Here is a 12103-nt window from a genome sequence, read left to right as displayed (position 1 = left end):
GCAGCATCTCGCTCGAAACCACGCCGTCACGCCCTATTCCGACAAGGAATATAATATCATATAAAGGGTGACTAGGACGACGTGTGTCATCTCTTCAACCGTCCGGATCAACGACACGTGTCCCAACGCATCATAACCAATATTAACACAATATAATATTAGAATGCGAGAAAAGAGAATATTACATTCCAAGGATCAGTAGTATTGCGGAAGCGTATAAATCAAATAGTTACAAGATGTTCAAAGGCTAGATGATAAATACAAGAATTAGTTACATTTCCAATGACCATCTAATAACTATAAAAAACGGTATAATAGTAAGTATTTCAACATAGGCCTTAGCCTCAAAAGTAAACCAAAAAGGGATCGAGTCCCGAATATCCTCACGGCCCGTAGGCACAATCATCGCAAGGACACCGTCGCCATGTTCCTCAAACACGGCCTCCGGTTCCTCCTCACCAATCTCATCGTACCCGAGGGCTGCACCCCAAGTCCCGCGAGATATCCGTCACCGCATCATAATCTAAAAAGTGTGCGCACGAGGGGTTAGCTCCACTGAGCCATGAGGGGATGGGGATGCACAAACACGCAATTCATATAGTCCAATGATGCATGCACATGTTAAGTCCATTTTTCCACCTAACAAACAACTAAGTCAATGGCATATGCTCGTGACAACTCGGGAGACACTGTGGGTCACTTAACTTATCGCCACAATGAAACCTCAATTGTCACGTGGGACCTACGCCGATCGAAGCCTCCAAGACCACTCGGTGGCACCCGATAACCAATACTACCATGATGGCCTCTCCCACCTCCACGAATCCGGTACGATTACCCAACACCTTAACCCCGTTGGTAAGGGTCGTAGCATAAGGGTGTGAAATCCTAGCCACAATATACTACATGCAAGTCCTATCGTCCCGAGAGGTAATCCGGCGCATCAACTTTTCATCCGGTTTAGTGCCCGGTTACCAAGACGCACGGCGCATACATTCAACATGACATTCAACATAATTTCTTCATAAATGTATATAGTGTTCGGGGTTCGACCGAGACCCATCAAGGTACAACATTACCGATCAACATTATAACAATTGTATATAAGAGTATGCAATATGCGCAAACATGCTTATTAATTATAATGATTACATAATATATAATGCAATAATAATAAGGCCCAAACGACCAAACCCACTCACAACGTATACGCCAAGCACCAAGATTATCGGTTGTCGCCTCGATCAAGCAATAAGCCACAAGATGAATATATTAACCTAAACAAAGAGTGAAATAAGGTTAAACGAGCGAAGGGAAAGGATCCCAAAAGGTCTCCCATAATCACTTAAGTATAAGGTTTCGAAACAAAGTGGTTGCGGAGTGGTTTCATGCCCAAATTCGCAACCACATGTAAATCCTAGGAAACCGGGGTTCGGGACGAGTTTTAGTCAAGGTCGGATGCGGATGTGGTTTCGTAAAACTGAAATCGAGTGTAAATCCGAGCTTTACGAGGGCTCAGGACAATTTTAGTCAAGGTCGGATGCGGATGTGGTTTCGAAAACTAAAACCGAGTGTAAATCCGAGCTTCACGGGGCTCGGACAATTTTAGTCAAGGTCGGATGCGGATGTGGTTTAAAACTGAAACCAGTGTAAATCCGACCTTCACAAGGGCTCGGGACAATTTTAGTCAAGGTCGGATGCGGATGTGGTTTTAAAACTGAAACCGAGTATAAATCCGACCTTCACGGGGGCCTTCTCGGAAGGTAATTTCGGGGTGGTTTCTTGCGGTCCGAAACCACATGTAAACCCTCACACCTTCGGTCCAAAATCCGAAGGATTCCCTCCAAGGACCCCATTTTCAAGTGGTTTTAAAGCACAAGAACTTCTAGGGAACTCCATCCTAAGCTCATTAGGGTCCAACCTTAAATCTCTCAAATGGCAATGAGAACCCTTACATTAGAGCTCATAATGGAGTGAAATAACTCTACCATAGCTTGGGCTTTAATGCTCCATCGACTCCTAGGTTCCAAGAGAGATCTAGGTCAATCTCTCCCATTACCCAACCCTTTTAAAATCCAAAATAGAAGAAGGAAGAAGCTTCAATAGCTTACCTACCCCCAAGATGAGAGAGCTCCACGATTTATGGCCCAAGAGATGGGGTCTCCACCTTCCTCTTCCTCTTTCTCTCCTCTTTCTCTCCTCCACGATTTAGGGTAGAAGAGAATGATGAAGGAGAAGTGATGTTCTCTCTCTCCCTCATGGACTCATTTATAATAAATGGGTATTTGGGTACCTCTAGACAAATGGGTCATGAGGCCTAATGGGTCAACCCATTAGCCCTATGTGGGTAAGTGGATGGAATAACCCATCATTGGGTCAATAGGTTAAATGGGCCTGCCCACAACCTTAATTAGGGAAAAGCCCATTCTTAGATGGGTTCATAAGAGATGGGTATAAGTCCCCAATGTACTTCCTAAAGGTACGCGGACCCGAACTTAAATTATTTCCTTCTCTCATGAAATAGCTCGAGCGGTTCAAGCCCGGACCGGCACTTCGAGGTTACCAAGGGAAGAATAATTAATAAGTCTTGAGGCTAGAACTTACTTTTCCCCGTCATGGTTTATTACCCATGACCCCGAACGCTTCATCCACGGTAATGCTAAGCTCATCACCGAACGAATTATCCAACCGAGGTGACGGTCTAGGATGCTCTCTCCCGAACTCCTCGCTTCCGGCTGGTACTTGGAGGGTAGTCGACGAAGTCGCCGTCAACGAACTTTCCCCATCGGCGGTTGAGGAATCTTTCCTCCACAAGCAAACCCGTGCTATGGTCAACGATTTTGTAGCTAGGTTTGACCATCATGGAGAACAGGTCACCAGCATACATGGCAGCGGTATCTACACGTCACGAGAAGAAATGATATTTAATTATATCCCGGGGTACGGGTATAACAATAGGGGCAGGCGAAAGTAGAAGAGTCGAATGGTTGCCATTTGAAGGCTACTTGATTTACTCACTGTTTTTAGCCCTGTTGTCTAAGGTAAAGCATTAGCAATTCAGTGTGCACTATTAAAAGCTCTTACTAATTAAAAGGTGTTAATCAGGTACAAAAGATAGAAAGCAGATATTAAAATTGTAATATATCAAACACAAGCCGTCTTTCCAATACCGATACCGTACTAACTTGGTACGAACAATTTTTAATTGATATAAAAAATGATATCAAAAACATGATATTGACACAATTCAATCAGATCAAACAATCCATTGATTCTCGGGAGCTTTGATTTGATTAAACCATTTCAATATCCCACTTTCACCCATAACCTACAATGATGAAGAAGATGATACAATAAAAGAATGGAAGATGAAATAGCATGAACACTGACCTCCTATGATTTTGATATCAATAATGAGAAGAAAGGAGTGGGCCCAAAAAGAAATTATCTTGTTCTACGTTAGTTATCTGCATCAAAACTGGGGATGTCAATAGGGTCAGGGTTTTAAAATCAAGAATCAGTGACAGATTCGGTCCCAACTGATTCCCAATTTAAATCCGATTGGAATCCACCTAAACTCCGTCCAAAAAACCATTATTGGAACTGGATCGCAAAAAAGCCTTAATAAATATTGTCTTGATCTATCGATATAGGTTAACCTTAATGTGCGCTCTGATGTTTAGATAGCAAACCAAGCAACCAATAGCTTCTGGAGAAACTTTAAAGGATACAGCTGGAATCCTAAAATGATGAAATTAATTTCCTTTCTTTGTGGGTTATGAACAGCAAAATCAAGTCAACTCAACTAAACTGAACCTACTCCCACTTAAATGGGTTTACTATTACCGGAACTGAGTTTGATATTTTATGTATATTGATCAACATCAATATGGTGAATATAAATAGAACAAGGCAAACCCTATAAGTTCCGTTTGGTTAGAGGGGAAGGTGGGGTGGGATTGTTGGGAAGATAGGATCGACATATTGATTGGGTTTTTTTGGGATAAAAATATTGAGGTAAAGTTGCTTTTTCCATGAATAATAATCAAAGTCCCACCAAGATAGAATAGATGTGAGATTTTGAAATTCCACATTAGCAAACAAAACGCTTAATGATGTTCCCTGAGCTTTTGTAAGTTTACCACCACACGATAACCAAACAAGGTTGGGGTGGGATTTTGAAGTGCCACATCAGCATTTTTCCACCTCAATTCTCCCACCCCACCTAAGTCCCTTCTAAACAAACGAGGCCTAAGGGGTCATTTGTTTAAGGTGGATGGGAATATTGTGGGACTGAGTCCCATAGTGAAGTAGGTTGGGAACAAGGATAGGATTTTTACTTATTCCATGAACAATAACCATTTGATGTGATTTTGGATAGAGTATGTGTGTGATTTTCAAGTGGCACATTAGCAGACAAAGCAGATGTTGTTCCCTTAGTTTTTATAAGTTCATCACCCCAGATTAACCAAACAAAATTGGGATGGGATTTTGAAGTGCCACATCAATACTTTTCCACCCCAATTCTCCCTGATGGTGGGATCATAACAATTTATTCTCATAAGAATTAGGGCAAAGACAAGAAAAACATAATATCTCTTTTACCACTCCATGATAAAGGAAATCATCTCATATCCAAATACGCATCGGAAAAATCAATTCGGGGCCTTTCACATCCCAAGAATACCAATAAAATTTAATATTATCAAAACTGCTAAAAAAAAAAAATTGCTAACTTGAAGAACCTTAAACGTTGCCCCTCCTCTAGATAATGGTTCTTCCTCAAACAAACACATAAGGAAGTTGTTCCTGATCAATTTGCCCATGTGGACTTAACGATCTTCAAGTCAATCACCAATCTTCCTAGGGATTTTTAATCCATAATCTTCAAAATCAGGGTTTCATCAAACCTAAAATCTCAAGATGTTAGAGTGGGAAGCAAGAGAACAAGAGAACAGAGCAAGAGAGGAGAGAGAGAATTCGGCCAAGGGGGAGGACAGCCACCCAGGGTTGCGCACGCGGCCTTTTTATAGTGGGATTACAATGTAGCCCCCATTCCTGGTGAGAGTCTGACTCTCTTTCTCCCATTGTTGATTTGAATTCTAAATAATCTTTCCTCCTAGTGTACATCAAATAAGGGAAGAAGTAGAATCTAAAATGAAAAGTGAATTAATTATTCGGTGCTTACCCGGTGCGTGTACCGATAGGACGATCCGAACCATTTCCGCCTTCTATGGTTCTCATAGGATCCGGTGCTTACCCAGTGCATGTGTGTAGGGGTATATGCGCATGCTTAGGGACTAGTCGAGCCAAATCTCTGGACACCCTCGTTAGCCAAAAACCAAAAAAAAAAAGACATAAGCAACATAGTTATTGGATTGTACGAAACCTGGTTTTGGACATCAGATTTATATCTGAATTCCAACACTTCACTTTTCTTAGTTTATTTGTGGAAAGGCAGCTTGGTTATTTAGCTTGTAGAATAGTCTCTTATGCCTTCTGGTTTAGAGGAGAATTTTGTTTGGCATGAGTAAGGTCTTTACATGGTCCATGAATCTCTTTTAGTGTTTGATATTTCTTCAACATGTTGGAGCTTTAATTACCCTCAACTAGTGCTCTTGAAGGAGTGATTGTTTTCATTGTGGATTCTCTGTTGTTTCTCTTTCACTTTAATAGTGGACAGTTGTTTGTGCTATGACCCAGCCTTCTAGCCATGCTTCTGCAGCTTATCCTCTTAGCAGAGAAGTGGACCAGCTCTACTGTACAATGAAACCATTTTGAACCATCTTTTCCTTATATTCTAAAGTTGTACTATTACCTTTAAGATCATCGAATCAACAAGAAGGGCTCATTAATTTTGGGCCTATATATGCTGGAGTTTAACATAAATTAATAATTTTTTAGCAGTTCTTAGTTGGCAAAACCAGTATAAAACTGAACCAAAATTTCATAAGGAGATTAACCACTGATCAAAACCCACTTTACAAATTTTTTTTTTTTTTGATGAAAGTAATCACACAAACCACATACCAATCCCACATCGGGTGTGTGTGTGTGGTGTGTGTTGTGTGTATCCGCCATTCCACGGTACTAAAAGTTGGTTAATCTTTTGGGATTGGTGTGTGGTTTGTGTGATTACACTTTCATCAAAAAAAAAAGCCCACTTTACAATAACAACAACTCAGTCTTATCTCAATTAAATGGTGTCGACTACATGAATCTTCTTAAAGATAAAATATTAAAAATATGATCGAGTTTCCCTCCACCCATCCCATTCACCGCGGGGTGGGAGAGGGCAGAAAAGGGTATCAGGATGGTATTTTGGAACATCCTAAAATCCTAGGAGGGGTTTGTGAACCTTAGGATAGTGGGTGAACTGTCCTCTATGGGTGGAGGAAAACTTAGTCCTTAAGATAATAGTAAAAAGAAAAAAACACAACAATATCGACAAAAAACACACTCATTAATATACCACTTAAATGGGGTTGGCTACTTGGATCGTTGCCTTCCAATCGGTTCTATTCGATGTTATACTTGAGACTAGACCTAAACTATGTGAGACTAGACCTAAACTATGTATGTCTTTCCTCCGTAATACTCTTAGGGTCATTTTAGGTCTTTCCCTAACTCTTTTAGATCTTTCAGTCTGAATCAAATCACTCAGATCACTAGGCTTATTTACAAACCATAAAAGAAAACAAAACATAAAAATAGAAGCAAAAGAAATTAACTATTTGTCATTCTAGGTTCTTTAATGCTGATCGATTTTGATAATTAACCATAGCCTAGCTAATTACTCTTAGGTTTGTAAAGACTTAATAGTACGTACACTTGTAAGCATCTAGTAATAATTGCTAATGATGCTTATTTGGCCAACACCTCAAATCTGTGAAAGCCATTAAGACTGTGTAACTACCATTACCATTAATGACTCTATTTTGTGATCATAATGACACATTTTGATGCAGTAGTTGATGTTCCAATGATGCTAGTAAGTTCCTTGTCTTTGACCAAGAAAAAGCAAGAAGAGAAAGAAGAAAGGGAAGGGAAAAGGGGGAACCCTAATTGTAATTGCTTGCCCAGCAATTCATTCTTTGCCTTAATGATGCCATGTACTCAATAACTATGTTGTCCCCCCTAAGGATTTGATCGATCCAGCTTGTTGACGTTCAAAGCTGGCTGAACTCAAAAACATTGTAGGTCTTCCACCCTCAGCCATCCTCATCCATGGATTTAGCGGATCAAAAACCCATTTTTCAAATTAAAAAAATTTCCCTTATTGGCCCTTGACATTGAACAACCTTAGGCATGAGGAGTACTAATCTTGCCCATTTGAACTGACTACGCTTCCAGATTGGTTCGTTGGTTAGAATTTGCTAACTCAAATAAAGGATTTTATCAAGTACAAATAAAAAATATTTACACTCAAACATTTGTTAAAAAGATCTACACACATCATGCCCATCCTTAGGACTAGGAATACGTATAAAACATCATAGGCTTTCAGATATCATATTAGGTCTCAACAAGAACAGTTGAAGTTGAAATTAAAAGCCATTGGACAGTGGACACCCATGATATAGTTCTTTGTCCGTCTCAACCTCTAACATTATTCATGGCATGGTGGGAAAGAGGGAAGGGAGATGCAGGGGCTGGGCTGGGCTGGGCTGGGCTAGGCCGGAAAGAAGAAGAAGAAGACAGGGTCGGGCTGAACAGGACCGGGCTCAATCGAAGGCTTCAAACCTAACCCGACCTGGCCCTAAGTCAAGGCCAGAAATTCCTGATCCTAACCCGCCCTTAGGGCCAGGATATCTCAGCCCAGACCGTGTTCGGGCTCAAGGCGGGCCAGGGCGGGTTCGGGCCGACTGGGCAAAACTTGTACCTCTAAGTGGATATTCCTAAAACGGTAAAACCATGCCTTGATCAAGTCAGTTTTCAGAAGTGGTGGGTCCAAATATCCAAGAGGCCCACCAATGCAACTTAGGCAAGATTGGAAGTTTCAACAAACACCCTCAAATGCTCAATCAAGATTCTAGGATGGGTTGTGTTTGATATAATGGCAATGTACGGTAGAAATCCTACTTCATTGGGACCCAGATGTGGATGGGTCCTGATAATTATTTGTTTGTGTATGGTTCTCAATTATATTGAATTGTTAATGAATCAGAGCAATGATCCTTGAAAACCAGAAAAAGGAGGTCAGATCCGGTCAGACCAGGTTCATCTGAAGATATCCTCTGATCCAATTTTGACAAGGTAGTACAAAGAATGAAAGAAACTCCCCCCCCCCCCCCCAACTTAGTCACTTTTTTAATAAGGATGACATGGTCATTTCCTGCGGTGTAATGGCGCTGGAAAAACAACACAACAGACGATTTTACAGAAGAAAAACGAAAGGAAAGAGACATCACACACATAAGACAAGATTTTACGTGGTTCACCCTAAAAAAGGAAAACTACATCCAAGGTCGAGCGGTAGTACAAATCCACTATTTATATGAAACAAATACAAACCCTCTCTCATATCTCAAAAAGATAACCACAATATATAAGAAAACCCTAGCCCATGAAAGTATAAAACTGCCCTAAACAATCCACATGGTTTTGTCTGAATCAACATAGGGCGAAATACATATCAAATCGAAGCTCTCGACGAGCTCTTTAGGAGTCAAGCCTACGACACTGTTGTATGCACTTTTAGGCCATTTACACGCATTTCGAAGGCGAAACGGTCTGTCGAAAGAACACCACAACACTTTTTGGATTAAGACTGAGATCAAGCTTCACCAATAACAAATGGTTCAATATAAAACCGGTCAAAACTATCTGTATTTAGAAAAACCAGTCTTTATATTAATATACACATTGGTTAAGGTTGAATTACAATGGTTTAGGTTTAAAACTATTGGTTTAAGCAATCTGATTAGAAGTCGAACCAATAAGGGATCTGGTTTCAGTTTGGCCCCCCACTTTTTGATATAACCAGGGAGAAACCTGGTTGGCCGGTCTGATCTAAACCCGGTTTTGGAAAGAATAGTTGAGACAAGAAGAAAATTAGCTAGCTATAAGCATGCTTCTCTACTTTGTTTCACCTTCCGTCCTTGACCCCTTCTCTTATTTGATTCATTTTGGTACAATATGACATGTGACGCTTAACCTTTTCATCTTCTTTATATAGGTAAAAATTAAGTTTTATGGGTTTGAAATGGTGAGTTCCAGCTAAGATATCTCTAGAAGAAGAAGATTAATGATTATTGAGTTAAAAGTTCATAAAACTCTTACTAAACATGTCACACACAATGGGCAAGAGAAGAGCAGAAGGGTTACCCATTCTAAGCTTTTCCACTAACAACCCTAGTTCCATGAGAGAGGTTCTGTCCTCCTCAATCAATTCCTCTTGAGAAAATGAAGAAAAGAGAAAACTGAAAATTAAGGTCTTTCTATGGTTAACCAAATCTTCTTAACAATACCCTTTTTTTTCGTTTAAATAGACTAATAACAAGAAATTAGGAGAAGAAGTTTGAAACCAAGGAAACAAAGAAGAAAAGGTAGTTGATTTTTAGCTATAGAATTAGATAACCAAATCTGATGAAGAGAATAATTTCCAAGGCATTTTTGTTTTTGTTTTTTTGGGTTTCATAAAACCATTGTTTTGGGATGATTGGGGCCCTTATGGGGTGCTAAAATCAATTTGTCCATGACTTTCATGTCCTGATTTTACTTTCAAAGAATAAAAGTGATCTAAGACACCATCATTTTTCATAAGAATATGAGCACTACATTTACTCTTTAGGTCCCACTTCCAACTCCTTTTGGATTGACTGTTTTGAAATGATTTCTCATATTTTAATTTGCCCTTATTCAACCCTAAAGGTGTTCAATTTTATTTTGTCAATCTGACCTTTGATATTAAAGCATTAAACATGGGCCAGACCAAAAAGGCCATAAGATAGTTGATTCTTTTGACTTGTTTCAGTTTTCCACCAAAGAAAAAAAAAATTTATATCAGTTCATAGTTCATAATTTGAGTGTTAGATATCTTAAGATCAATTACTATGAGGAGTTTTCACTAATTAATTCCTCTAATGGTTTAAGAATCTCAACTTCTAAATAGGGCAAAAGGGGAAAAAGAGAAAGGAAGTCACAAATACACAAGCCAAATAATGCCTTAGTCCAACAAACCTCCCCTTATCTATGAAGGTATAGGATACATCATACATTATTTTATGGGTAAAAGTTCCGTTCACGGCCGTGTATGCTTGCACGGTTCTGCCCCCTCTCACAGTTGGGGTCGAAATGGCCATTTGCCACCTTTATTTGACTCATCGTAATCCCTCCCTATCTTATGCGGTGGTTCATGAAAACCGCTCTTTTTATTTTATTGTAAAAAGTTTTATACACTATCATGCATGTACACAACCGACATTAAGTGCAGTCAGATGGGCATAAATCCCCATCAGAAATTTTTTATTCAAAAATATCATCAACTCCCCCTTAAGATGGAATCAATGGGAGACTCTCTCGTGTATGAATACTTTTCTCTTATTTTATTCTTAGAGAACCATTCCCTACATGGGAGCACAGAGGCCACGTATGTGCGGCAACCAATGAGAGGGCATACTGGCACATTAGGGGGTAGAAATTCTGCCATTCATTGGGGCGGGGCAGTCATTTTCGCTCCTCAATGTGTCTGGGTGTACGTGGCTCCTGCATCCCATGTAGGGAACTTTTCTCCTTTATTTTTATTTTGGGACAATTTTTTTTTTTTACCTTTCTACCCTTTCCCAATTCTCTCTCCATGATGTAACGTGAGCATTATATATACATCGCGAGAGAGAGAGAGAGAGTTGTTGGGAGCAGGTGTCAAATTAACATGTCTGGTCTGTTGGGCTCGGATCTATGGTAATTCAAAAATCAAAATTTTAAAAACCAATCAGGGTAGGACAGCCCGACGATTTTGCCCCTCTATGCATACAAAAGATATTCTACGTACACTACACCTAATATACAAATCGTGTTTTTATCACCTGCGGTTCCCCTGCCCGATATGGTTCCCTAGGGTCTCTAATAAAAGGGGGGTGGATCTCACCCGGGTAGTGTGTTCGGTCAGGGGGTGGAATGGTCATTTTAGCCCCCTTATGAGAGGAACCGCACAATCATACCGGTTAGTGAACCTCAAGGGATAAAGGTCTATTCCCATCCTTTTCGATGCTAGCTCTCCTTAGTTGGGCATGGAGATTCCATTACACATTGCTGGTATATATACATCGTTGGTAATTCCCTCTCTAATAAAAAATTGGTCACAATTGTTTATATAAATATTTTGCAATTTTCACATTGACCCTAATAATAAGTTACTAGATAATAATAAAATGTAGAAAATCCATCAGGTTGCATGGCCCCTACACAAGCATTGGGGTCAATGAGCACACATGCAGGTCGTCAATCAGAATGGATTTTTACAACTAAAGGGCTGTGGTGGTCATTTCATATGGTCCTGTGTTTGGGTTTAGGCTACACAAAACCTGATAGATATCATTTTCTCTAATATAAGGATAAAGTTTCCTTTCACTACACATCATAGTCATTAATAGCATTAAATTATCAAAGGCAATAGTGGGAACATACTAATGACCCAAGAATCCAATCATGTGGTCACTTCTTAAAATTTGGTCTTAATATAAAGCCTAAAAGAATAGATGAAAACAAGAAAATAATTTGGGAAAAAGAACTCAGTCCACTCCCATGTGTCTATCTCTCTCTCTTCTCCATATGAAAAGACACCTCTGCCCCCTTGTTTTGAGGAGAAAAAATAAACACATGGAAATGCTGGCGTAGACAACACCCTCGAACAGAAAACTACTTCTCGCATGACCCAAGGCAGGGATCTTTATCCCCTCCAGTTCCTTGTCCAGCCCAATTCCCAATGCCCCTAATAAAGGAGGGGAGCAATGACCACCCTACTCCTACCCAAATAGTCTGCCCAAGTGGGATCCATCCCCTCTTATTAGAAGCACTAGGGAAGTGGAGGAGATAATTTTCCCCTAAGGAAGAAGAAGATTGAGAATTGGGGCTTTTAGGTAAATAGACATCTCTCCCTCAC

The sequence above is a fragment of the Telopea speciosissima genome, chromosome 10, assembly GCF_018873765.1.
Source record: "Telopea speciosissima isolate NSW1024214 ecotype Mountain lineage chromosome 10, Tspe_v1, whole genome shotgun sequence".
Classification (NCBI taxonomy): Eukaryota; Viridiplantae; Streptophyta; class Magnoliopsida; order Proteales; family Proteaceae; genus Telopea; species Telopea speciosissima.
Note: the sequence above shows the minus strand (reverse complement) of the source record.